The sequence below is a fragment of the Amphiprion ocellaris genome, chromosome 15, assembly GCF_022539595.1.
Source record: "Amphiprion ocellaris isolate individual 3 ecotype Okinawa chromosome 15, ASM2253959v1, whole genome shotgun sequence".
Taxonomy (NCBI): Eukaryota; Metazoa; Chordata; class Actinopteri; family Pomacentridae; genus Amphiprion; species Amphiprion ocellaris.
Window position 1 is genome coordinate 13,248,574 of NC_072780.1, and position 27,690 is coordinate 13,276,263.

General features: G+C 40.3%; 1 protein-coding gene across 1 annotated transcript in view; it reads left to right on the top strand.

The window, feature by feature from the left end:
• The first annotated feature begins 787 nt into the window (after window positions 1–787).
• col8a2 (collagen, type VIII, alpha 2) overlaps window positions 788–27,690 on the top strand; it is a 123,208-nt gene continuing 96,305 nt past the window's right edge. The window contains exon 1 of the mRNA XM_035949409.2: window positions 788–925. The gene's annotated coding sequence lies outside the window, so the exon portion shown is untranslated. The remainder of the gene's footprint in view (window positions 926–27,690) is intronic.

Here is a 27,690-nt window from a genome sequence, read left to right on the forward strand (position 1 = left end):
TAGAATTTATAGAAAGAGTTAAACAGAGAGAGGAGACTGTTTATAGATAGATGGATAAATGTGTTGTCAAAATGTAACACGACTGATCTTTTTCAACTGTTATGTCATTACTCACTGCCCAGTAAAAACAGGCTAGAGCTAGCATGACCCCTGATATTTGCAGCTAAGGTGATGAAAATAACAGAGTTACTGTGCTCAGTGGTCAGTGGTGCAAGGTGTGGACATAGCAAGGAAAGAATGACAGGAGTAGTGGAGGGTTCCATGAAATGTCATTCATTAGCGCCTCTTTATAGACTTGTGTACCTCTTTTTTTCTTTTTTTAAAGACACACTAAAAATAGAAGCAAGTAACATGCTTGGAAAACTGCATCTGATATTTCCACTCTTACGCTTTGGACACTTATGTAAAGTGTGTGACGTGGTTAAAACCAAAATGATGGTGGCGTGATGTTTTCAAAGGCACATCACACCACCTGTGGACCCGCCTTCGCTACTGGTGCTTTTAAGGTCAAGTAGGCCCGTAGCACTAACCAGAAGCTCTAGGGAAATACATAATTACTTTAATTTCCTGAAATAGTTGAAAACCCCTTTATGTTCGTACACAATGTGCCTTTGACTGAAAGCCCAGGAAAAAGCCACTGAAGGCCAAATAGCTCACATGTACCTCATTTAATGTATGTCATGGCCAGTTTGCATTAATGAACTTTCTATGCGTCAAGTGGTTGGAAGGACAGCAGGATGGTAAAAGAGCTTCCTGTCTGATGTTTCCGTTTCAGGGTACCCAGAGACTGAGGTGGGAGGAGTGTTGATGCCTGCCACAGATGACAGATGAGGTCACAGGAGGAAAAGGAAATAGGATGCACTTGTCTGACCTGTCCACTGGGCGTAGGAAATGTAAATCGTCATCGAGGGCTGTGTTAGACCAGGTCAGTCTTTCTCTGTCTTTTTCGTATTTGTATTTTGAAGACGTACATTCACTGTAGTACCTAGTGGCACCACCAGGTAAAGCCTCTTCCTGTTTAATGAGATAAGATTGTTTGCTGTGAATAATACTGTAGTGACCCGAGATGATAGTCACTCAAACTACGATGAATTCTGTTTTAGCGAGCAGAGACAGTTGTAGGGGTTTAGCTATCAACAGATCACCACGACAAAAACTTCTGTGGCAGTTAATGACTTCTGACTAGAGCTCATATAATCACAACAAGCAGAAATTAAGTCAGACAGCTTTGCGGCAAATGTCACATGTTCTTGGTGGAAAGTAGCTCTATCAGCATGCTATGTTCACTGGACATCCTTTGTTCAATGAATAATAAAGTACTGGTTAAAAAAACTGAGAAGAATTGCACGCCTAATTCTGAGATGGACTGTAGGTCTTCATGGCCAGAGTAAAAGGTAAACTTAATATAAAGTAATGAATGTAAAAATAAGCAACTGCTAGTTCTGTTGTTGTTTTCTGTCATGGCTACACTTAAAGCCAAAATATGGTCAAAACAGCCACATCATTCGAAGACCATGTTAGACACCTCTGACCTACAGACGCTTGGTTTTGGACAGAAGGTTCATATGCTATTTAGACATTCATCATCCACTTCAGCTGAAATGCTTTTGGGTGTCGTCCAGGTGTTGCAAACCTCATTTGCTCAAAAATTGGTAATGGATCCCATATGACTGTGCCAGTAACAAATCTTCAGCCCTCCACATAAATGAAGTAGTGATATTAAGCAGCATCCAACAGGTTTATCTTTCTAATCTAATTTAGGATCCTGATTGGCTTCTCTTGACAAGCCTTGGTGGGAATCTATCCATTGCACGGATCACTTTAAAGTAATTATGAAGTCAGTGGTGCGAGATAATTGGCTTCCATTATCCTGGATGAGTGAAGGCAGACAAAGCTGTCCTGCAGGAGAGGGGAACAATGATCATCCCTCTGCACATATTGCCTGAGCCACTCTGGAGATGAAACTAGAGAGAACGTGTCATTCTGGGGAGGATCTTGTGATATCTGGGATTTCATAGTTAAAATAAGAAATGAGCGAACAGGAAATATATTCAGGAATGATTATTTAATAGGTGTCACAAACACAGATATGGGGAGAGAATTCATGAGTTAGAAGCAGATTTATGAGGTAGTCGGTTGAAACTTGTGTTTTTGCAGAGCTCCATAATATAAGATGCAATGTTATACACTGGAATGACTTAATGGATGGAGGGCCTGTGTCCATTAAGTCATTCCTGAGTATAAAGCCCTGAATAATTTTCCTGTTTTTAGTACTTCTCCATCCGCAACTCTTACTCACTCAGCGTCTCGTCCTGCATCATTTTCTCCTTGTGGTCTTTTGGTTTCAGAGTGATAATTCCAATTTACCTTCACAGCATAAATCTTTTTTGCTAGTCTTCGACATGACTTACCACTGCGTAGCAGGCTCAGCCCAAACACGCTTTCTTTAATAAGCCTCTTGATCCTATTTCCCAGACTATTATGCTTCCATATTTCAATCGGCATAGAGCACAAAGTGAGGGGTGGAGGAGGAAGACTGAGGGGAAGAGGGGGGAAGAGGGGAGGAATGAAAAACACAAGGAGGTCAGCGAGAGAAACATTTCTTTCTTTCACACCATGTGTTACTATAAGATATTCATTTCCTCTGCGATTCCTCTCCCTCGCTGCGGCCCTTTGTTTTTCTTCTCCATCACTGTCAGTGTGCACTGGTTGAGGTAGTCCAGGTCGCATCGAGTCCGCTGGATCCCAGCTCTATCTTGGATCCATCCCTCCAAATAGGTTTCCCAAATTGAACCGTGCAGAGTGCAGCTGCGGTAACCCGAGAGCTTTCTGTTGTAGTTCTGAGCTGCCAAAGCCTATTAAAAATGAGCATGTTTGACTTGTGAGCCTGGGTTTGTGATTGGACTTAAAGAACAATTTTATTCATCAATTGAATCTAAATAGAGATCTTTTGACTTCTTTTGAGATTTATTGTCTGGCTTGGATTTACTGTAAGGCAGCAGCACAAGACCTGCTAACGTTTTTGATTTCCTGGTAACATGTTATTCACATTATTTAATACATTAATTAATGAATTCTTTAACAATCAGTTAACATCAATCTCAATCAAAATATAATTCCCTTCCCTCAGGCCTCTTCCTTTTTTTCTTTGTACGTCTACCTTTGGCCTGCACTGTTTCTGCAGTAAGTCTGAAGTCATTATTTAACAGTTCAGTTAAAACATTCTCATTACAAAATGACAAAAACACAACTGTGGTTGTACTTCAAAATGCAAAGTATTCTGGCGCTCAGACACTGAATATAAGTCATTCCATGTGGAGGGGAGGGTTTCTGAGGCCAAAAGTGTCACATGCTTCTGTTGCAGTTCTTTGGTTCACGTGAACAGTAGCCAAGAACCCTTATTAGGCGGAGTATTTTGATTTAAGTTTCAGTGTGCTGCCTATAAATTGTTACAATATTGGAACCCATCAAAATAAGGAACCGTGATAAGCAGATCAGAAGACCTATAGCCACAAGTGGAACTTCTACTCATTGTAACCATAAGGTGCCTCCTGTTCTCCTCCTCCACATAAACCTTTTTTTTTTTTTTTTTTTTTTTTTTTAAACATTTATAATTGTGGTCTTTTTGAGTGGTTGGTGAGGTTCATGTCCGACCACCGGTTCTAACTCAAATAAACCCACCAGAGACATCCATTGTTCAGGCTCCATCGGTAAAACTACTTATCGTCTTAGCCGCATTTTAGAAACAGTCAAAAAATTACATTTTGAGGTTGAGTTTTCTGCCCTTGAGGTGTTTTTTTTCATAGTCAGTCCAAAGTGGGTACTTATTTCACAAACACACAATTGACCGTTCTCTAAATTGCTCTACACATCAGCAATCATTCAATCTGAGCTTCATAAATGTAATGAGACACAGTAAGACTGTTGAACTCTGAATTTCTCAGCATGCTGAAGCAATGTGCATGTGTTTCTAGTAAGGTAATGTTTCAGCTTTCAAAAGATTTGGAGGATATATCTTTGTAGACAGAAGAGCAAAAGTGTAAGAAGTGCACTGAATGGTGTATTCATCTGCTCCAATGAAGTGGCAATCTGCTAACCACCTTCAGTCATAACCAAACTTTACTTCCATGGCATTCATTATCCTACTATGTGAGTATGCTACACTACACACCCAGTGCATTCAATGTGCGGTACTTTGCCGTTGGATTGTTGCTGTATCCTGTTAAATTTCAGTCTAATATTAGTGTCCCTGTAGTAGCTGTTTATTAAACTTTGCACCCAACAACACCAGCCAAACTTGTTATCCAAGATACCAGTACATTTTATGCAAGTGCTATTCTGTTGTAATGTTTAAAGTGATAAATAAAATAATAAAAACTATAAACATATAATGTACGTATCTAAGCTTAATAGCCAAATAAATTTTGTAAATTTTGAGTAAAGTTTTGTCTTATCATATCATGTAAGATCATTGTCAACTCACAAGTACAATACAAGAACAATATTGTCTGTTTATTTCCTTGTCTGGACCATCAACTTTGTTGTCAGGTGGCTGACATGGAAAATGCAGTTTAAGTTTTTAAATGGTCTAAAAATCAAATAAAAAAAGTTCTAAGTTGAATTAACTTTAAATTGATAAAAATGTACATATATATTAAACATGAACATGTTTGTTAATAATGTTGGACTCAGACATAGACAGATGGACTTATGTGGCGTTTGCAGTCATGCGGATGCAGTACTTGCATTTTGCGGTAAAAGAGAGTGGAGCCAAAAGGCAATGCTGCCTACTTTCCTATGGCCACAATCTGTGGGTAGTAAACAAAAGAATAAGATACAAGCAGTAGGAATTTCACCCATCAGAGAAAAGTTTCCTCTGATAGATATGTAGGTTCAACCCTTACAACAAGGGTGTGGAGCTCAGTCATTGGGCTCCGAGTGGAACCACTGTTCCTCGACATTGAAAGGAGTCAGTTGATGTGGTTCAGGCATGTGTGTAGAATACCTCTTTGATGCCTCCCATGTGAGGTGTTTCGGGCATTTCCAACTGGGTGGAGTCTCCAGGGCAGATCCAGGAGAGATTAAGTCTCTTGGCTGGTTTGGGAACGCCTCGCTATCCCCTAGAAGAAGTAGAAGAAGTAGAGGAGGTGACAGGAGAGAGGGGAATCTGGGAAGCTCTGCGTAAGCTGCTGCCCCCATGACCCAGACCCAGATAAGCAATAAAAAATAAATGGAGAAAAGATTAGCTGATTCCACTAAATTCCTGAATGATATTGTCAGTGCAGCCTTCTTTAAGCACAATGTCATGCATGTTAGTTGAATATCTGTGATTCTGTATTCAAAATGAATTAGCTAGAAACATTAAAAAAGATTAACTGGACTTTTCAATTAATGCATAGGGCTTTTATTAGACTAATTAGCTAGCAACAGTTCATAATAATCTACCTGCAAGAGTCATCATTTCAGCTGACAAAACTGCCTAGAAATGAGGAAACTGCTTCTGTGTGAGATCAATGAACCATCATGAACTTTTAACTGATACATTTGCCTCCATTTACATTATACACACATTGTATGTGCTACTGGATGAGCACACTGTTAATCCCAACAAAGAATTTGTGATCAGACACAGTGAATACAGTTGTGTGTTCAGAGGATGTCACCACAGCATTGCAGAGATAATATTTACTCAGGTGCTGAACGTGGATCAGGAGACGTTCATAGAGCTGAGTGCTTTATGGAATCCATATCCATCCCTCTTTGGTATCATAGCAGCACTACAGACGGCAGCCTGCACAGTGTCCCTCAGAGACAGACAGAAAGGGAGAACGGGGAAGATGGAGTGAAGAGGAAAAAGTGGGACACAATGATGGTGAGAGCAGAGAGAACGTGGATACCAGATATAGACAGAGAAAAATACTCCTGTGTCTGACAGCCACAGTTAAATCCAATACTCTGCAATGCTGCACATCAGGCCCTCAACTCTTGATATTCTCAAACAATTTGTAAAGGAGATAATCACATTTTGAATCGAAAGAGCTCCGTGCTGCAGTGAAGTAGAACTAAAGAGCTCTGCTAAATTCCTGCCTTTGGAATTTGGATTCCTGTGTTTGGAGACATATGCTTTATATACGAGCCTGGACGGGGCCAACGCGCTGCTTTATTTTCTTAACCAGACACCCACTGGCATGTAACGTAACTGTGGTCAAAAACAGGGAGAGGTTTTAGCGGTGTCCAGACCCCACCCCACCAACCGACGTCCGTGCACGCCGCCTCGCCCCATGTGTTCAGCTCGCTTGTATGTGTCTGTGAAAGTAGGAGAGGCTGGGAGAATCAGGAAGGGGAATAGTAGGATCTGGGCCCTACCAGAGGGCCACCTCGGCGGCTAGGGTTACCTCCACTCATTCTTCCCTTCCCTCTTCGCTCTGTTTTTCCACATGAACAGGAAAACCCTGGCTCTCCCTCCCTCTGAGTAGCGGTGTATAACTCTATGTGTCTATGAGGCGGAGATGGGCCAGGCTGGATCTGCTTGGCCTTGGGAAAACCACATACTAGAGTGTACTCAGCCTCCAACATGCTTCCCACTGAGAAACGCACATGAGGGACGTCCACGGCCCCCTCATAAAATCTGCAGCACTCTTTCATCTCCACTATGTCTTTCTTTGTTTCTGTGTGCTTCTCCACGTCTTTCTTCCTTGTTTTTCTTAGGTTTCATCAAGTTTAGCATTCTTTCCTTCCTTCTTTTTCAAACGTGCAAACATGTCAGTGGTAATTCATGTTGATAGCAGCCCTTTGTCCAAATATTTCCACTGTAACTTTAACCAAGAAATCAATGGTAAATCCTTTTAATCGAGCTGTTTGCTGAGGTGGCTACAAAGTCCTGCTTTCCTTGGCTAGTTGGCAGCGACCTGTTTAAATATACGCCCTTTTTTCTGTTTAGAGTGGAGTTTTGGATTTAACCCCTCAGCCTGCCAGTCATCACACCTGATGGGAACAGATAGGCTGAATCTGCTTAAGCTGTCAGTCAGAGTTGCTCTTGGCTGCTAATGCGGCATGTGTGGGTGGCGTGTGTATGCAAGTGAATCTGCAGCGTGTCAGCACACTGTGTTTGTGTTGTGCATATGGACTTGTGAGCGCAGTGCATACAGAGACAGTGTGTGGATCATTTGGATGTGCAGTGATTAGTATAAAGTGTGTTTCGAGTGTGTGAACTGAATGAGCAGGACGTATGTTTACATAATTCTTATGAAGTCTGTGCGACGGGCTTGTTGTCTGTGTTTGCACTGTGTGTAAACTGGGTGTGTAGTCTAGACTCTTAGCGTTTTCTAACTAGTCTTTATACTTACCTCCCAAAGAGGTTGTTTGTTGTTGACATAATCATTACAAAAATGACTTCTTTGTGAATATTTAATCACCTGCCACTCATTTGAGATACAATGAACACATTTTTAAAAGTTTGTGTTAGAATTGTAATTTACTTTAACATTTAATTACTGTATCATTGATTACAATGCTCTACAGTATAATATGAGGTTTAACGTTTAATACTGTAACTACACTTTCCAATAATCTATTGTATTTATATAGTGTTGACACTGTAATCAACATTACTGTAGCTGTAGTTACTTGTAAATTCTGCTATTTTCCTCTTTTAAAGTGCATAAACTGTGAATTACACACATGTACCATAAATAACAATGTGTATTTAATGTTGTTGATCAAGCACGGACATGTACCGACTCTGCTGAAAATTTTAAAATGCATAAAGCACTAAAACAATAAAGAATAAAGGGTGAGATTAGTTACATTTTTATGGATTTGGAAACATTTATTCAAAGGAAGCAATGCATGACAAATTGAAGACTATTAAATATATTTTAGGAACCAAAGAAAAAGAACTTCATGTAAAAAATAACAATATAATGGCCTATTTCAGAGCATCAGTGTAAAGTTAGCAATAAAATTCAGAATTGTTGAAATCCAGTCATGATTCTAAACAGTGCTTTGTCAGCTGTTGTGCGCCAACATTTTTGTTCAGTTCACACTCTGTTAACGGTCATTCTTGCGTTTGGCTCCAAAAAAAAAAAAAAAAATCATCAGATTTCTCAGTCTTTAGCTGTATTTTGGAATACAGTGTGCTATTGTATGACAATACTGACTGCTAACACTACATCATGGTCTTCATGGCATAAGTGTGTTAAAAGAAATGTATTTAAACTACACCAATATCCTGCAACATTTGACTTTAGGCCTCTTTGAGTCTCAGTCTTTATTTGAATGGGCTAAAGAGGTTGCAGGTCCATACACATCGGTCTTCCCGTTTTTTCTTCTTACACGATAAGAAACTGAATGTTTTTGAGCTTTGGACAGCTGATTGGGAAAAATTCATAGTTCACTATCAAGCTACCACCTTGGGTTCCAGGAAATAGTGATTTTCCTTATTTTCAGAAATGTTATAGAGTAGGATTTCTCAAAGCAAGTCACTCCTAATCCAGCCCATACTTCCTGTTTTGAGTACAAGATGTTATAAAATGTAATGTTTCCTCTTTTGAAATACATTTTGTATTCATCAATAATGTGTTAATGACATTGAATATACAATAGCTGGAGATTATTTACAGCGATCACATCCCTGAATGTTATTTTAATGTGGCTTGTGTCCCTCTTGTTGACTCTATTTTGTGCTGTTGCTGCTAACTTCACACACTGTTAAACCAGATAATTTGCTATGACCTGATACATCGCAGATACAGAATGCTTTTCGCTTTTTCCAGTACGCAATTTCTACAAGTCAGAAGCAAATATGTATCATAACTGTCTGAGCAGTGTCTGCCTCAGCTTTGTGCTGACGGTGTAAGAACAGATGTGATGTTCGTGGTGTAATTACAGAGTTTAGGCGTCACACTGACACAACTGATTGCCGGCTGTCATTTCTCCCAGTAAGCTCAAGGGTATTTTCACTGTCTTGACTGTCGTGAACGCTGCTTGTGTGTTGCTCAAAAATTATAAGAGAGTTATTTTTATATCACAGATTGTTCCAGACATCTGATTCCGACTATAGATCAAGCAGTCAGTCTTTTCAATGTGTCATTATTATCAGGTCAGCTGACAAAATTAACTACCTTTAGCGCTTATGTTGGATCTGTAGGATCTTTAAAATTTGTGCTTATGAATGCCCTAATAAAAACAACAGATAAAAAAAAAATGTCCTTAAAATATACTCATGAAGATAAAGCAACAGGCTGCCAGAAGGGAATTAATCTACGACAATGGGTTTGTTGTCATGACAGAACTGATTAAGCAGCCAGTGTGCTGATGCTGTGAGAATGTGAAGAAACATACGCACACATATGATCCCAATTACAGAATTATACACACCGAACAGCTTTGGTTGCCTCAGTGACTGATGACTGTGGGATTTTAGGGAGTCGGGACCGCACCGCTGGTACACACACACGCACACACACACACACACGCACACACACACACACACACACACACACACACACACACACACACACACACACACACACACAGTGATACAGCAACAGTAATACCAGTAATTAGGTGTCCACAGAAGGACTTATACATGTTACACATACATGAACTTAAACGCTATCTGACAGAAATCATAACCTGCCTACCTATTCATTTAACCACACACAACCACAATCTGTCTTTGACACACACACACACACACACACACACACACACACACACACACACACACACACACACACACACACACACACACACACACACACACACACACACACACACACACACACCATGCAATCTGTTCTCATCTGCAGCCTGTCCCAGTCCACAGATGTTCCCTCTCAGGGTGATCTCCAGGATTTGGGGAGTGTTTTGAAGCGTTGGGCCAATGACGCGCTGCAAAGCCCTGGAGATTTCAGTGGCGGGCCCTAAAAGAGAACTTGCCCTACCTGCTGAACTCCTCGGCGATGCTGAGCTGGTGCTGACAGTGATGTCTGTGGGGGTGCAAATAAACGTGTGTGTCTGTGTGTATGAATGTAAAGACATGAATTTTCAGCTTTATTCTATGTGTAGCACAGCAGTCGCGTGAGCTTCCATTCTTAAGTCTTTAGACCTTATTCATGTACAGACAACAAGTTGGCAGCCGACCCCTAATACATGTGTTTTCTATTTCCCAATTGCCGAGACTCTACTTTGATCTTATTTACATATTTTTTCCCTAATAGCTGATGTATTTCATAGATTCTGCCTTTCAGATAGAAATGTCAAGGGAGAACGTTCCCAATAAAAATTTGAAAAAATATAATACAGTATACAGATCTGTTCCCAAATGTGTGTTTTGGTCTGCGGCACACTTTGAACTTTTATTTTATTTCTAAATGTTTTATGATTGCTTCCTGACCAGTGGGCATGACATAGCGCAAGCTTGGCCTTTGTTCTACACTGGAATAGTAACAGGCAGTTTCACTGATATTTGTCATGCTTGCCTTGAGGGGTTATGCATGAAAACATTTGGCCAGACAAAATTTGCACCACATTACCATGTTTTCCTTTCTGACATCATGTCTACACATTCAAATGGTTTTACTTTGATAGATCCCACACATAAGAAGAATAAAATGATAAGCGAAACCATAAAGCAAGTCCAGACTCAACACGCAGTCATAAACGTTTCACTTAAATTAGATCCTGAAGGAAAATCTGTGAATGATTTTACAATTTATTGCAACATAGATTATAATCAATTTGTGCTTACTATGAAGTATTTCATAGTTATTGCACAACCAGAGACCTACTTCATCAACAACAATAGGAGTCTACAGCCACACTAGCAGCTTTGTGAGGGTGTATTTAGGACCGGGTCAAACTCCATCAGGACTAGCTTATGTATATGATGTGTTGCTCAGATCAAAAGTGGTTATAGTTGTTTCAAACAGACACACTGGAAGGTGGAATAAAAAGCGGTTTATTGTAGAGGGAGAAAAGACTGTATTTCTTCAGTATGGAGGATAAAGGTAAACATTTTGAGGCAGTCGCTCATGGAAGGCATTCACAGTGTACTGGTCACATTAAAAGTGCCACAATTAGTTGTGTAACAAGTGAAAAAAGAGAGTTACAGCTGGAAACCCTGGCTGCTTTCTCACATGTCTACTAATGACTGCTGATTGGTCACAGAAATGATCAGATGTAACCCCTACAACCAGTTTGATCCCATGTGACAAGCAGTTTTATAACACAAATATCTGGACTTCGATAAGATGTTCGTCTCAATATATCAATTCCAATACTGAAACAATACCACAACAAGCCTAAAACACTAAGAAAAGTGCTAAGAAAATAACTTACAGAACAATGAGCTTATTTTTTTTGCTCAAAATGAAAAGAGAAGCCATAAAATAATCCGAGTGAATTATTGTATCATAGTAAGTTCAAAAATGCTTCTATCCATCGAGACCTAGAGGAATTAGACATTAAGATCAGCTTTTTGATGTGCATTAAAGGATAAATATATGCAGAGATAAGTGGGAACAGTATTCTAGGACATATTTTAATCACCCATCTTAACTCTTTTTTTAATTGGTGTGTTATCTGTATGCCATATTTTGGCTCCCTGCAGTAATGAGTCAATGTTACCAGTGTGAACAGCATGTTTGCCTACACAGATTTTTACCATGTGCATAAGGTAAAAAGATGTTTTTCTCACTTGTCACTCATTGTATCCTTTAACATGTTGGCATGCCTGTTGGTGAAATGCTTTGCCAAATTAGACGTGTTGGGTCCCTCGGCTTGTGTAGGGAAAACAGATTTTAAAGTTGAACTTTTTGGTGTCCGTGTGCTCACCCTGACTTTTGGTTGTAAGTGACAAAATGTCACATTTTGCTTTGTGTGTCTACTTTGTGAATAATGGTTAGCAAGTTGCTGTAGTATTGTGACCAGCACAACGACTATATCTGTAAAGACTGGAAGCAAAGCGCTGTGCAAACAGTGACTTGCTGTTGCTCATGGAGGCAACTCACAGGAAATATGGCACCTTTTGAAACACTGTTACTCTTTGAGTACTGATACTAATTAAACTAAATATATTATTTTTAATGGCAGCGTATTGGAATACTTTCTTAGAATTGGTATGCTGTGCAACACTAGTCACAAACACTATTGCAGTTCTATGAATTAACCGTTAAATGTTAGAGCCAAATCTCTATCTGCTAACTACAATGTGAAATACATTGCTGGAAAGTTGGATGTCTTACTCTCAAAAGACTGATATTGGCATTGATCTTGGGGTCTAGCTAATAAAATCTGCACAACAATTCCTTGCACTGCTGGCATTTTCTGCACTTTTACACTTAAATTTATTCCACAAGCCACTTTATGCTGATGTCACTTATAGTGTAGCAATACTGCATTTATGCATTTTTCATTCTTCATTCTTGTATATATTGCATATATTAATGTTATTGTTATTATTATCTTTACTGTACATATGGTTAATGCTGCTCTGAAAGATTTTTGCTGCTGTAACACTGGAAATTTCCCCTGACGTGGGGCGTAATAGAGGACTATCTTATCTTACCTTATGCTATTGTCGATCAGGCCCAATGCTGTGAATGGTAGCACACTAACATTAGTTAAACACTAAATACAGCAGCAGCTGATTAGGCTGTTCAAACCTTTGCTGGTATTTAGTAATAAATTCAAAGCACAAATTAAGCTTAACCTGTGGAATGTCTGTTGCAAAGTTCTTGATAAACTGAAAGTTCGGCTGTTAATGCGGGTATTGGTCCAGCAGATATTTAGCCAAAAATGTCAGCCTTCATGCTGGAGGTAGTATTAGTCAAGGGTTCTCAAAAGTCATTGGGCTTCGTTTACTGCCATGCATTTCTGAACCAAATTATGTGATAATCCATTTCTACATGTTAAGATACCCCTTTGGATAAGTTTGACCTCATGGTGGTGCCAAAGAAAGGTCAGGAGACCACTAAAGACAGTAGGCTTCATCCTTTGTGAATTCCACCGTATAGCTGTTGAGATTTTTAACTTTGAACCAAAGTGGCATAACTGCAGTCTCTGGACTCACTAGCATTGCGAAAAGCAAGCAAAAAATGCGGACAACAATGTGACAATAATTACCCAGGCTCTCATTTAGTACTATTAAGTGTGTTTTGGTAATACACTTCCCTGATTTTCCATCATTTCCCTCTTGAATGCAGCATTGACTCCAATGATAGATGACCGTATTAAAATGAGACATGTTTTGTGTCATCATAATTCTGGTTTATGGCAAAATCATTTCTGCTTGTTTGGTTTGATTTTAACCAGAGGCAAGCAGAATATGCTTGTATGCAGTCCCATTTTGAGGTTGGAGTCTGTGGTCAATTTGGCTCCTTTCCCTTTTGGACTGAACTGTGAATACAGAGGACATTAATGATTTGATCATTCCTACCATTACCAAGGGAAAGCTATAAGAACTGGTCCTTGTCCAACTGTGGCTGTGGATACACAGAGCCAAACTGGCGGCGCAGGCCTTTTCCAGAACTTGATTATATCCTGCAAACTCCCTAAAAACAGCAAAATATCAGGGAGATAATAATACAAGATTGCCAGAAATATGCAAAAGTTTTCTCACAGTTGAAAGTAATAGAATATCTTTAGCTTTTTTTGTTTGGACTTGAAGCGAGGCTGTGACACAACAGAGACAACCAGGAGCGTTTTGTTGCCCTGAGACTCTTGGTTTCGCAACTTTGTTATGTAACTCTTTCTGATTCAGCAGTGCTCACTGCTGATGAAGAATGTACACAACTAAAAGAGAACTGGATCTGTACTGGTGTTTCAATGTGTTTCCATTTTGATCCTCAGAACCCACACTGGAAACATACAGCATCAGCCAAGACCATTTTTGAAACAAGCACATTCGAGCGAATGTTACAACTTAGAAACACGTTTTCCTTTTTGCAACATACAGGATGGAAAAGGAAAGAGCAGAGCACTTTAGGACTTACTACTAATGGCTGTCTTTAAATAGATCAACTCATTGGAGGGTCAGGGTTTGCTGAGATGAAAACAACACTATTGCCTGTGAGACTAGAGCATAGTTTTCCTTTTTTTGGTTGTTTTTGTCTATGATGTGTACAAAAATCCCTTCTAGAGTTCATCCATATTAGACTAAAAACATGAAAGAGGTTCTTTTTCTTTGCTTCTCTAAGATGGACTCTTTCTGACACTTCATATTCAAACTGAATAATAATCAGTTTTTAAAAGTTGGCTTAGTTTCATATCACCCTTCATAATCAGGTCATTGATAGATTGGCTTTGTAAATAGCAACTGTTTAAATAATGAGCCTCTAACTGGGATTCAGATACGGCGATGTGACATTTGAAACCTCGACGTCAACAGCGATTGTTCATGGATGAATCACAAGATATATATAAGTTCTGTTCCCTGATTTCACCAAATGCCTTTGTTTCTGTGGTTCCAAAATTTTCCACTGAGTCAACATACAGTGTAACCATCTCTCCAGGCCATGGTGTGTGTGCGCCTGTGTGCTTTTAAAGGATGAGAATGGGATTCATTGAGGTTTGAAATGGGAAACAGACTAGCGAAGACTCTTCCAGGGGTGATTATATCTGTGGGGATAGTGGGGTCCATCCTAATGTGTGTGGCGTCTCTGTCTTTGCATGGTTCCCTAATGCCCTTCAGGGGTTGGAGACTGGAGGGTCCTATTTTATACCTGCATCTCTTATTAAACTACCCTTATCTTGGTGTGGAAGGATTTGGCTACTCTATGGTGTAACTGATCCAGCCCTGTCTCCCAAAAATTACGTTCTGATACAACTAAGCTAAACAAAATGACATTTTGAGGGAAACATATTTTCTACCAGATTACATTTGTTTATCACGTATCACAAAAACGTTTCAAATCATCATATCTTCTCTTGCTTCTTCTCTTTTTCCAGCCAGCAATCATATATTTGATGGGGGGTAACTCCATGGAAACCCCCCAGGAAACCCAGAATATAGAGGATAAGTTTCAAACATATTGTAAAAGGGTTGTATTTTAACCCAAATCATGACAATTTCCAAAGTAATTTTGGTGCCTGAACTTAAACAAGCTTCTATCAAGTAGCCATTGTTCCAAAGGTGTCAACCAAAGCGTGATATTTTTCTGAACTAACCAAACAGCGAGTGAAAGCTTCAGCCTAAAAATAATGGTCATCTGGGTGAAAGTCCAATCTTTGTGACTCATTTAAACTGGAAGCATTTTCTACTACATCACAGTTTTACCTTTTTGTTTGTTAAACATTAAATTACATTTCTTTATAAATGTGTAGAGAGTGAAGTTGAAATGTACAGGATTGTACAGGCAATTTTTTTGTAGACAGAGATGCAAGAACATATTATTTATACTTTGTCAAGGAGATACCTAAAAGTACTCCTATTGAAATCATGAAATTGGATTAGAATCAAGGTAGTCTTAATAGCATATGAGAAAGGAAATGATAAGTATGTTGACGTGGAATATGATACTAAACATTGCGTATCTGTCATATATGTGTGTGGGGTTCTATGAACGTCCTTTGTTCTGGCACGCTCTAATAATAACTTTCTGTTTGTCCACATGATGCCGGTGGTCCTTTCTACGGATGCTGGAACCTTCTTTTGCTTGGAGTTCTGTGGAATTTTTTGTTTTGTTTTCTTGCAGATCAGAAACAGGCCCTGTAATAGTCTGCATACACCCTGGCCCCTATTAGGAACAAATTCAGAGACTGCTTCACTGTGATTGCTTCAAGATGAGAGTTTGTGCCTAATCTCTGTTACCTGTTTATCAGCAGCGCATTACGACCGCAGAAACAAAAACACCGTGCAGGAAGAGGTGTGCCGAAGCTGTTGCCCTTTTTGAAGTTACAAAAACCATGAAGGCAACCTTTCCATTGCCTAATTGAAAAGACTTGATTACACATGATTAGATGTTGAAACAAGAAATAATTTCATGTTCTTTTGTGTATGTTGTTTGCGAATGACGGCTGGCTTTTCCAAACAGTTTATTCAAAGTCAGATGCATTCTGACCTTGTTCAAAAGGCCGACGGTGGAGTAAACAGGTTGTGTTGGAGCGTGGAAATGTTGTGCGAGATGCCTCCCCACGGGACACAAACGTCCCATCTCTTGATAGCGCTGTATTGAGGCAGCGGGATGATGATGATGTTGTGTTGATTAAATAAACCTGTGCACTACTTGCCAGTGGTGCAGACTGCTTGTGCCCCCTCGGTTGCCTCCAGCCACCAGTTTTCTTGGATCAACACACACGTTTCTCCCTTTAGGATGTTCATGGCAGCGAGTTATAATCTGAACCGCATGTCGGGAGTCTCGGTTCCATTCGCTGCCATCCTCATTCCTTTCCTCTTTCATTCCAACTTCCTCTCGCTCTCTCTTCCTGACCCCGCAGCTGTTTTTGAGGAATATTTCCTTTGTTTCTTTCATTCTCCATTTGATCACAGAGTCTTAATATCTTACCTGGTTTTGAAGAGGGGTATGCGATGCTTATCTTCCCACCCCTCTCTTTACCTTGTCTTAGACCTCCCTCTTCATCTCCACCGTCAATCGAGTGTGTGCAAGTGTGCATGTGAATGTGTGCACGTGTGTGTGTTGTACTCCATCTATCCACTCTATTCGGCACATCTGCACCACAGCTGAACACTCCTTGAGGCAATGTCTGCACTGTTTGGTTTTCAACATTTCGTACGCACGCGCGCGTGTGTGTGTGTGTGTGTGTGTGTGTGTGTGTGTGTGTGTGTGTGTGTGTGTGTGTGTGTGTAGGGATGTGTGTGTTTATGTGTGCTGTATAAGATAAGATGACCCTGAACAGGATAGACGATTTAGAGAAGGATGGATGGATGTCTTTTATGTCTTTCCATGTGTATGTGGGCTTTTTTTGAACTTTGCACAGTCGTAATTACAGTGTGTTTCAATGTGTTTGTGTGCAGGTGTATGTCACTCCTTTATGAACCCATTCACCCCCTGCTCCTACACAACTTCCATACTGTTCCAGGCCTCTGCAGAGCTAATATTTTATTGGGTAATCAAACACAGCCAATATGGGAGGAAAAGTACATTGCAGTCGTTTTTATTTTTAGCTCAAGGATCAGACCACAGACAGCGGTGATGGCTTTTAGAGAGCGACTTATACACACCGCAGCTTTAGGACTCTCATGAAAGCTTTGGGTCTTTGGCAGGCGTCGAGGCACGTGTGAGGCCAGCCAGGTGATTGTCTGTTTGCCTGTGTATTTTCTCTGCATTCAGGTATAAATATTTATTACACGGGGAGACAGAACAGAAGAGGCGGTTTGTGTTCAGCCTCAGATGATTATCTTTATTCATGCGCTACGGTTTTTGCTCAATAATTCGGATTTGTTAACAAAACTTTAAACTGATAGTAGCCGTGCAGAGCATGGGGCTCTACTTTGTGTTCTCCATATGCAAATGTGAAAAAAATATGAACTTTTGGGCCGATTTGGGTTTTAGTTTTCGAAAAATTGGCCAGTTCCTACAAGCACACAAGTGGCTCGTTCGTTATGGTTGTTGTGGGATGTTCTGACTTCCTGGCTGAATTAGTGACATGTTTTCCACCACCAATGCGTGATTTTCTGTAATTTGTCTCAATTTTCACGCTTTTGTGTTTCCTTATGAGTAAACATCTCAATTTCCTGGTCTCATTTTAATGTTTACAGTACAAATAGGGAACAAAACAAAGCTTGACGCAAGTATACACATTTGTATGGGGCAATATTTTTCACCTCTGCAAGCATTTTCCTGCTTCAAAATGGGTCTCTCAGGGAGCCTATACACACCAGTAAGCATAGCTGGTCAGTGCAGAGTAGCAGCAATGAGTTTCTGTTTCCTTATTTGACTGAAATCTATACGTTTACCTGTCATTTCTGACCATTTGATGAAGAAAAAAAATGTTCATTGTGCTTTAGTGAAGGAAACCTCAATTAACAAAATTGGTTAAAGAAACGTTAATTGTTTTAAAATTTGGTGCTGGTGATTTTCCTTTGGCTTAAACCTCTTTGCAGGGGTTGCAAAAATACCTCTATGCCCAAAAACATCTTGCTCATCTCGGCAAAGTTCAAGCAGTCTTTCTCAGTGAATTCACTGCTGGCTCCCAGTCTGAGTGTCTTTGTGGCTGACTTTAATCACCCAGTAGTCAAATCAGACTGAATGTGTAAATTATTAGTATATCTGCGTGGTTTGACTCCACCTCCACCTTTAGAGGAGACGCAGGATTGATGCATCCATTTAGAAAGTGGACTTAGTAACACAATGGGCCACTCATATGTAAAATTTCGTTGTATACAACCAACACTGTGTCCTTGTTTAAAAAAGAACAAATAAGACCACAATTTTCAGTCTGTACAAAATGACATCCACAGAAGTTAATAGCACATCTCCTAGCAACAAAGGTTGTCTGGTGTCATGAGAGGCCAAACCAGACGTCTGAAGCTTCGCCGCAGTTTCCACAAAACAGTTTTTTCCTCTTTTGAAAAACTGAAAAACAAGAACAATAGCTACAGTATTCTTCCGAACAAAAATGTGAGAGAATTCAAATTTCAGCTCAGAAATAAACGTTCACAATTCATGGGTAACTGCTAGTGACCATTAACAGCAGCAGGACACAGACTTCCCCTTACATGCCAAGCTGAATGGGAATGAAGTTTCAGACTCGCTTAGGGAGACGTGCTCTTGTGCATGGCAGGGGCATTTATTACCAAGTACACACTGGGTGCATGTTTTCCATCAGGGCGCTGTGTGACCTGTCTTGTTTCTAACATGTCATGTTGACTGTTATTTCTCAATCTAGCATTTCTTGCTCCTGTGGCAAAACAAACTGTGGAGCGACGGATGTGAGTAAAACATTGATAGAGAATCAAGAGACAGAGCTGAAGGAGGGAAAAAAAACGCTGCGAATTTCCTGAAATGATCCCTCTCGCTTTCTGCACGTGATTCCAGTGATTAATGGGTGGAGAGCGCAGCAATTTGGTGTAATCGAGGTGGCAGGGATCGGTGCTGTATACGTCCAAATTGAGATTAATGGGAAGAAATGCATGTATTTGGCGGAAAAGGTGCCCTGTGCTTCCCTTTAGGGCGGGTGAGCTGCTTGCCAAGATTCTGTATGAAAGGAATAAATACTGTGCTTTGTGATGTATTGTTGGCTTATCCGCACAATTCATCAGTGCATGCTAATCATAACTGAATTCTCTTATTTTCGCATTTGTGAAAATATATTTTATCTGAATGGATTTTTTAAAGCTGTCACCTTTCACATTCACTTGATTAATTAGAATTCCTTTGACTTCAGTTTATTTTTTCAAATTTATCCTCAGCATAAACATGCGTGATATATTTCAAAGATTTTTGTCCGTATCATAACATACAGCATCGTGTATTTGTTTGATCTTTAAAAAGCTGTGGGAAGCTGAAGATTGATGAATGAAATTGTTAACCTCTGACCGCGAGGGGTGCTGCTGCTGTATGAGAGAGTGCAGCAGACATTTTTTCCTTTTGACTGCCTGAGCATGTGCTGATAACATGCTGCTGGGGTCAAACAATACATCACCAAACTCCAGAACTAAAATTTATGACCCAGTGGGTTTACTTTTTGTCATGTCAGTCAGTACCAGGTGTCAGGCATTCATCACGATGAGTGTGACACACATTCACAGAGTCTCATGCACACAAACTTTCAGCGCAGCGAGTGGTCATAACACGGGAATGCAAAACCAAACGAAAAAGAGGAATTCTGGGAAAAACAGGGGAAAACAAGCCAACAAAGCAATAAACTGTAAATCAAGAGTGCGTTCTGACCACTGGATGATAGATGCAGGCTGCTGTGTTTGTATTTACTGGGGTATCGAATGCTGTTTATGAGTGAGATGAGATCAGAGTGCCGGGGTTACCATGGGAGCAGACAGACCATCCAGGGGTTGTATGACGGCGGCCTGGGGCACTCTGTCATCACCAAGTGGAGCTCTCTGCTTTGATTTCCTTTATTAGCTCCCTTATGTTTGCCTCTGTGTCTGTGTACATATGTGCATGTGTGTGTCGGGGTCGGTCCACTTCACGGGTGCTTGCGTCCTCCATGATTAATTTAACAGTGGAATTTTATCCATAAAAGCTGAGTGACATGCTCGGCGCTGTTAAGTTTTTCAGACACGCCGCTGGTTTCTTGTACAGGCTTTCGACTTTTAATCGCACATATAGTGGATAACAGAGTGCAGAGTTGCCCAATCACAGCACTGCAGAAACATGTATGCTGCATGCTGTGGTTAGAAAACTTCACTGATGCTTTAGTGTAGGCGCCTCTGAGGTGAGAACTTAATAAAATTTAAAACAATTAATTCATGCAATGAAGCAAGTTTGCGTCATATTTTATATCCAGACAAAATGCTGCTTTTAATAATCAAAACACCTGTTTTAAACCAAAAACATAGCTGCAATAACATCGAAATCAAGGCAAACATGCAAAATCCAAAATATGAACCAATAAAATATTACATTTGGTACACAATTAACTTTTTTGGGGCAGCTGCCAAGTCTTCTGGTGCCTCCTTCTGATTTCAAACACTCATAAATACATACCAAACTCGGGTCGTATTCCATATCCAGAAAAAATGATACTTTTTAAACGTAACTGATTATTTTAATCAAAGCAACATAGCTGCAATGACATCATAATCAAAGCAAACATGCAAAATCTAAAATATGAACCAATAAAATACTATATGCACAATCAAAAGAGGCACAATTGACTCATCCTCTGACGGTAACAGCGCTGTGAAAAAAGGATGACTGAGGCAGGAACAGAGGGCAACAAATGCACTCAAATTGATGTTGAGGACCCATTGCACAAACAAGCGTAGATCGAAATAAGGTTTCAAACCATAACCTTGAGCATCAAATTCTAACCGATGTATCTAACTGGTCATTGCTCTTCACACAAGACAGACAGGAGTTCAGTGTGACGACTGTTATGCACCCTGACAGTATTGAGGCCTGTAATTACCAAAACTGACAATTCATATGGAAACGTCCATCGCTGACAAGTTTAAACCTTCTTGACACTCTTGACATTTATAGAAAACTTGGGGAAAGAAATTCCAACTTCGAGGAAGTTATCATGTCAGTTATGCTGCCACATTCAATTTTGTAAAAACCGAAACTGCAAAATGCAATGAGCACTGACAGAGCTTTGGTTTTGTTTCCATTTTCCATAAACAAAACTAGCTGCAACCGGTGGTAACTACAGAACAGCTTGCAAGCGTCTCCAAGCTTCCATCATCAACACCTACTCTCTGAAGCCAAGGCCAAGGATCTTACACTTACACACCAAACAAAGTTGGATTTGGTCCTAAAAGCGTTGGCAGTGAGTGTTCCTGTGAAATGCATGCATCTGTTTGGACTTTGCCGAGGACATTGCTGTGATGTTTTTCCAGTCTAATTAGAGATTGCGGAGATTATTAGCACAGTTCATGAAAGCACACTTACTATGATACAGATGCTCTTTGAACCGGCCACGAGAGGTTCAGCTTGCAGCTCAAATCTCATGTTACAGGCATACAGTGAAGGGTTTGAGTAGCAGTGGCAATAAGACCCTCCAAGTGTTTTTACAGTCAACAATCACAGTCTTGCTTTAAAATGAAGTATGTCTGGTGTATCATCGCGCTCCTGTCACTGGCCTCGCTAACTGCCAGCTGGGAGAACAACAAAAGTGACGTTTCTCTTAAAGCTAATATTGGAAAACTTTCCAGGCCACGCTGTAATTTGAATTTAGACATTCACTCAGTTTAATTATCTTCTGTAATGATCTACTCTGTTAATCACTCAGCAAATGACTGAAAGACTGAAGCTCAATGAACGACGCAGTTAAACTCTTGAACTCTTGTTTCTTTGAAGTGAAAAACCAAGACTATCACCAGAGTTGTAATTTTGCTAATTGGTTTAGAAGATGATAGCCATGCTGTGCAGTTTATTTTCCAAGACCATCAACACTTTAATCTTCTTAAATGAATCGTGTCTAATGATTTGTTTTCCTCTTCTCACTCTTTTCAGTTTTTTCATACTTTCACTTTCTAGTTTTTTATGTAGGAGTTTCATTGAAATGCTGCGATTCTTCAGCTCCACCTGTTGAGATATAACTCAACCAACGAGATCACTTTTCCCTCAAGGGCAGCCTCGCCTCTGAGATGTTTGTTTAATTAAATGCCCAATCTACTGTTTGCGCCTGAGTGCAGACAGGATATTATGATAAGCACGCTTTCAGGAACAGGAAGCATTTTAACCCAAGCGACAGTGTAGTTTATTTTCATTATGATTTGTTTAGTCCTCAGCAACATTCCCCCTTACAGTATTGTATGCAAATGTGGGATTTATTTCTCCTTCAAGCGATGAAACCTGAATGCTGGAGCCATTTAATGTGGTGAAAAGTCTTGTTTTTGAGCCCCTTTATCATATGATGTTTGAGTTTTTGTAGTTGATACTGAATATGGAAAAGTTCATTGTTTTGTTGAGTGGGAAGAATGAACTCTGTTGACCTTGGTTTTTACCTCAGAAAAACACTTGAAATGTGATATTAGGATGACTTTTTGATATCAAAATGTCAGCTATGATATACTGAAGTTCACTGTTGAAAAACAATCTTTGAAAGAATTTGTTTCCATGAATGCCAAAAGCCACATGCAAAAGTTGACTTTTTGTATATTTATGCAAACATGTTGCTCCTTCGTTCTTTGTGCCAAACAAAATAGCTCCATGACGGACTCTGTTATTGCTTCAGTTCATGCTATAACATCCATGCATTATGTGCATGTGCATGTTTATGTTTCTATTCTGCTTTGCAACATTGCAGTAAAATTGATTTCCTCAGATTGTCTCATCACACAGCGAGAACAGGAAGCCGGAAGTGCTTGTTGCCATGGCGCCGCGTGAATATTATGTTCTGACAAACACTGCCCAGTGACACTTGGCAAGGAGCGCCGTCACCGTCTGGACCGCCCGGCGAATGTGCAGACGCGTGTGCGTGTATCCGAGTCCGTGCGAGTTTTCCTGCCTCCTTAATGCGTCGTTTCCTCCGTCTATTTGTCTTCTCACAGACGACTGGCTGACTCCGCAGAGGGAGCTCGTTTGAGATAAGATTCAGAAGTTGCAGAGTGCTCATAAAGCACCCCATTCATCGATCAGCTTGTCCAGCTCTGACATTTTCAAAACCTCGCTAGACCTTTACATCACCAAATATCATTTCGATTATTAATGACAATTTGATGACAATTTGTTTGGAGAAATGGCAAGTAAAAGTAGTAGTAGCGGTAGCAAAGATGCTGCCAAGCGAGATCTGTGTTCTGCAGCTCGGCTGGGCCAACTGGAGCTGGTGTCAAAAGATGGATGAGGTGTGGGCCCCGACTGTTGCCCTACTCCCTCCCTGGGGCCCTCTACTCCTTATTACTGGAAGTCACCTCTGGAAGAGGCCCTATTTGTCCAATGCACATTTGCTCTTTGTCATAAAGTGATGAGAAAGTGATGTAAAAAATGATGAGATGACGGACGGACGGGACATGTATGTGCATTGTGTAACAATTTAGACCCAACCACAAAGTGCAGACTGTCAAAAAGCGCCTTTGATTGCACCAAAGTGTCAGGTAGCTCAGTGTGAGTATATACGACTTTAACAGTGTGACTATGCACTGGGGAGCAGAGACCTTGTACCTAACCTGTAATCACCTGCCAACCCACAATCCTCTAACTCCCTCTGAGGTCACACAGCCATGTGTGTGGTATTGTTGTCTGAAGAACAAGACAGACAGACAGACACTTGGGAAGAAGAAATATTTCAACTCATTAATCATAATTAAGTTTCAAGACAAATGCATGGAGATAATTTATATTAGCTGTATTTTCTTGCTAGACAGCAGAGTGCAAAGTAAGTGTGGGTTTCTAGAAGCATTTGGAATGTATAACAAATGCTTCGGCCACAGTTTTTCAGTGTTGTTACATTCCAGACGTACTGTGATGAGGGTCATTTGTCTTATGTGGTCATTTGTGTGAGTGCCTGCATGCATGTGCATGTACAAACGAGCGTGGGCGGAGCACATAGGATGGGAAACAAAGCGAATTTGGCTCAGCGGATTAGGTATAAATGGGTGTACTGCGAAAGACAGGAAAAACAAAGTGAAGATAGATAAAGCGAGAGGGTGGAGTGACGTGGAGAAAATTAAAGGAAAATAAATGGGAGGGTAGAGACGCAAGTCGAAGTAGGGGAGTGGAGTAGGGTGGAAAATAGTGGAAAAAATAAGGAGGGCAGGAGGGAGGGCTGAGGGCCTGAGGGAGTGGCAGCGAGGGTCGTTTGAGTTGGAGCGAGTGGAGAAGGGACTTTGGGAGGGGAAAGGGAGAGAGGGACACTGTGAAATGTTGAAAAACCTCACAATTGATGGTGTTTGATTTCCACAGTAATTACCATTCCTCTGGCTCCGTGCATTCCCAAACTGGCCCTATCTTATATCCACGCCACATTCCGCAAATGATTAGCTGGCCCAATGCTTCTCCCTGCTACCCACGGAGCGAAAGTGCGAGAAAGACGGGGAAAGTTTGAGTTTTGTAGCAAAATTGTGCAACAAAAACATAGAAAAAGCTTCTAAACTATAAATACTGTCAAACTTATTACCCCCATAAACAAAATATCTTATAATTTCCCACTGTCAGCTTCAAATATTTATAAAATCTTGTGAATAAAATCAACACAAAGGTGCAGAGACTTTCCCTAATAGTATTGCCTTTATGTTGACATTAAAAAAAATGATAAAGAGGGAAAAGAAAGACAGGAAGGACATGAGAATGACTGTGCCAAGCTTCTCCGCACACAACTCCACCGGCAGCCATGCTTAGCCGTGTGAAAAGAACTGGTTCCAATCATTTTGAAAATGTCCACTTCACTTTTCTCTGTTGATAATTCTTCACCGGAGGAGAGTTTGTGCTCTGCGCCAAAATACATGCAGCCCATCAGAATTAACTGCTGCTGGATTACCAGCTAAGACCCCTGCTGGTGGATGGTGTGTGTGTGTGTTTGTGTATACAAGCTCTTTCGGTGTATTTTCACATGCTTGGTGGTGTTTGTGTGCTTGTGTTTATGTGTTTGTGTGTGTGTGGCTGCGTAATATAAAGTTAGCAAGCGGGAGATTTAAGGCTGCCACATGGAGAGGAGCTGACTGTAGATCAGTGGGCCCCCAGACTCCGAAGCAACCTGGAGGTCTCATGGTCCAGCCACTATTCCATCCGCCCCATCATCAATCACTGTCCAGTTACACAGCGGGAGGCTTCACTGTATGTCCCTGAAGCCTGCAGAGCAATAAAGTCGCCCTCATACTTTCCAATATTGCACAGGGCAGCCGGAGAACAGACACACAGTGTTAGCGTAAAATGCTGTGCACACTGAGCAGAGTAAGGCTTTTAAACAAGACATACAGTACACAAACAGACGCAGTCTTGCATCACACATGGCTACATCAACCAGACGCCGACAGGATGACCTTCTCAGATGTCAAACACTCGTGGGGGATTCTGCATCACTGCAGCCCAGAATCTAACACTCTCTTTGTTTTCCTTTGTTTTGAGTGACTGTCTCTAAGGGACTCTTAATCTAATTTAATTCTCCTGACAGTGACTGTTTATTTATTTATGTATTTATTGTCAACTCCAGTGTGGTTTCCAACTAGTATGTTCTGGACTGTGGGCCTTTTGTGGGCAAATCTGTGGGTCAAGTTTATTTAAAACATGTACACAACATTGTCGTGTAAATAACGAGTTTGAAGAGGCCAAATTATGCTTTTGGGGCTTTCCGTTTTCTTTTAGTATATTGTAGCTTTTTGTGCATGTTAAACATCTGCAAACCTACAAAGCCCAAACTCCATACCAAATGGAGTTATCCTCGCCCACAAGAAACTCTTCCTTACCTCCTTGAAACGCCCCGTTTGAAGTCAACATTTTTTCTCACGACATAGTTACATCATCATGTAACACATTCGCGTAACACAAAAAGCAAAACAAAACAAATCAAACAAAAAAAGGGCAGCTGCCTCTCATGTTATGTGTTTGCTAGAGCTGCTTCTGCTAGTGGTACACTCCTCTGCCTATACACATATATCTGGGGTTTTGGTATGAAATCAGTGTTACTTTGCTTTTGTTGGGCCAGCTGACCAATCGTAGCAGACATGGCTTCTCAGAAAGGGGCCCTTTAAGAGACAGGAACTGAAATAAAGTGTTTCATACAGAAGGTAAGGAGAGGTGCTGCAGGAATGTACAATATGAGAAAAATATTGTTTTTTGAACATTACTGCATGCAAACATATTCTACCAGACTCCAAAAATAAAATTATGGGTTTTTAAATGTGCATAATATGGGCTCTTTAAAAAGCACAGCAGCTCCCTGGCCATATTAGCAGATCTGGTATTAAAAAGCATGCAACCTTCATAACCCTAATCAGTGGTATCCTTAATTCGATGTAGAAATAAGTTTAGTGTTGTTTTTAAGATCAAATTTCTGCCTCTTATTTCAATAGGTTTCTTGCACTCTGATTTGAATCTTGTGAAATAAACCTAAAGGGAAAACAGAGGAAATATCCTCATCTTCTCACAATAAGAAGGCCTTGAATTTGAATGCTTCCACATTGTGAATAGAAGGATAGAAATAAAACTAAAAGCATGGACCTCAACTTAATGGAACTCTGGATTTTGACACTAGTGTGGAGCAGTGACCACAGTGGTCATTATTAAAACATTTTTATACTGTCATCAAGTTTGATGAGAATATATATGTTTGGTTTTGCAGAAATGTGTGTTTTTTTAGAGTAGTTTTATTCTAACAATGCACACTGAGTTCGACAGTAACTGCTGTCTCTCTATTATTTCATCTTACAATACTCTTCAGTGGTGTCCATGCCAAAACTAAAGAAATCATTTTGTTAGGAAAACACATTGGTTTGTTTGTCCTTGAAAGTAAAGCTATGTTATTCTGGGCCTTAAAATACAATAGAAACACTTTCCATGAATAAATAATGACACACAATTTATAGCAAAGTGTTTCCTGATGCAGCCAAGTTCTATATTGTTCCTATTTTCTTTGCCAGTCAAAGCACACCTAACTCGCATTCAATGTTCCCTGTAATTTTTCCTGAGTCTGAGCAAACACACAAACTCCCTGAGCGTCCCTTGGACCACTGTGAGCAACATCAGACGTGTGCACTGTGGTCACACCAGCATCACATCCATTCAAGTTACATGGTTCATTAAAAGAATCAAATTACAGCATTTACATTTCTGTTAAAACACTTTGTCAACAGGAGCCAGTTGAAGGCTGCAGTGATTTTAGTGACACTACAATGTATAAGAGTGAAGTTATTGAATATTTGTCTCTCTTTACTGTTGCAGCGGTTTTGCAAATTGCAGACGGACCCTGTTCACTCCATAGACACCAATGTTATTCCTGTAGCTTGAAAGACAGCTACTTTTGATAAAACTGGGCTTGTAGCACATTGTCTGCCTTGCAACAATGGGAAAGAGGCACCGTTTATGTTTTGACAACCTATATCGAATGAGTTATTGATGCTGGAAGTCCGAATCTGTGAATATCTTTCCAACTTTACTGAACTTGGGG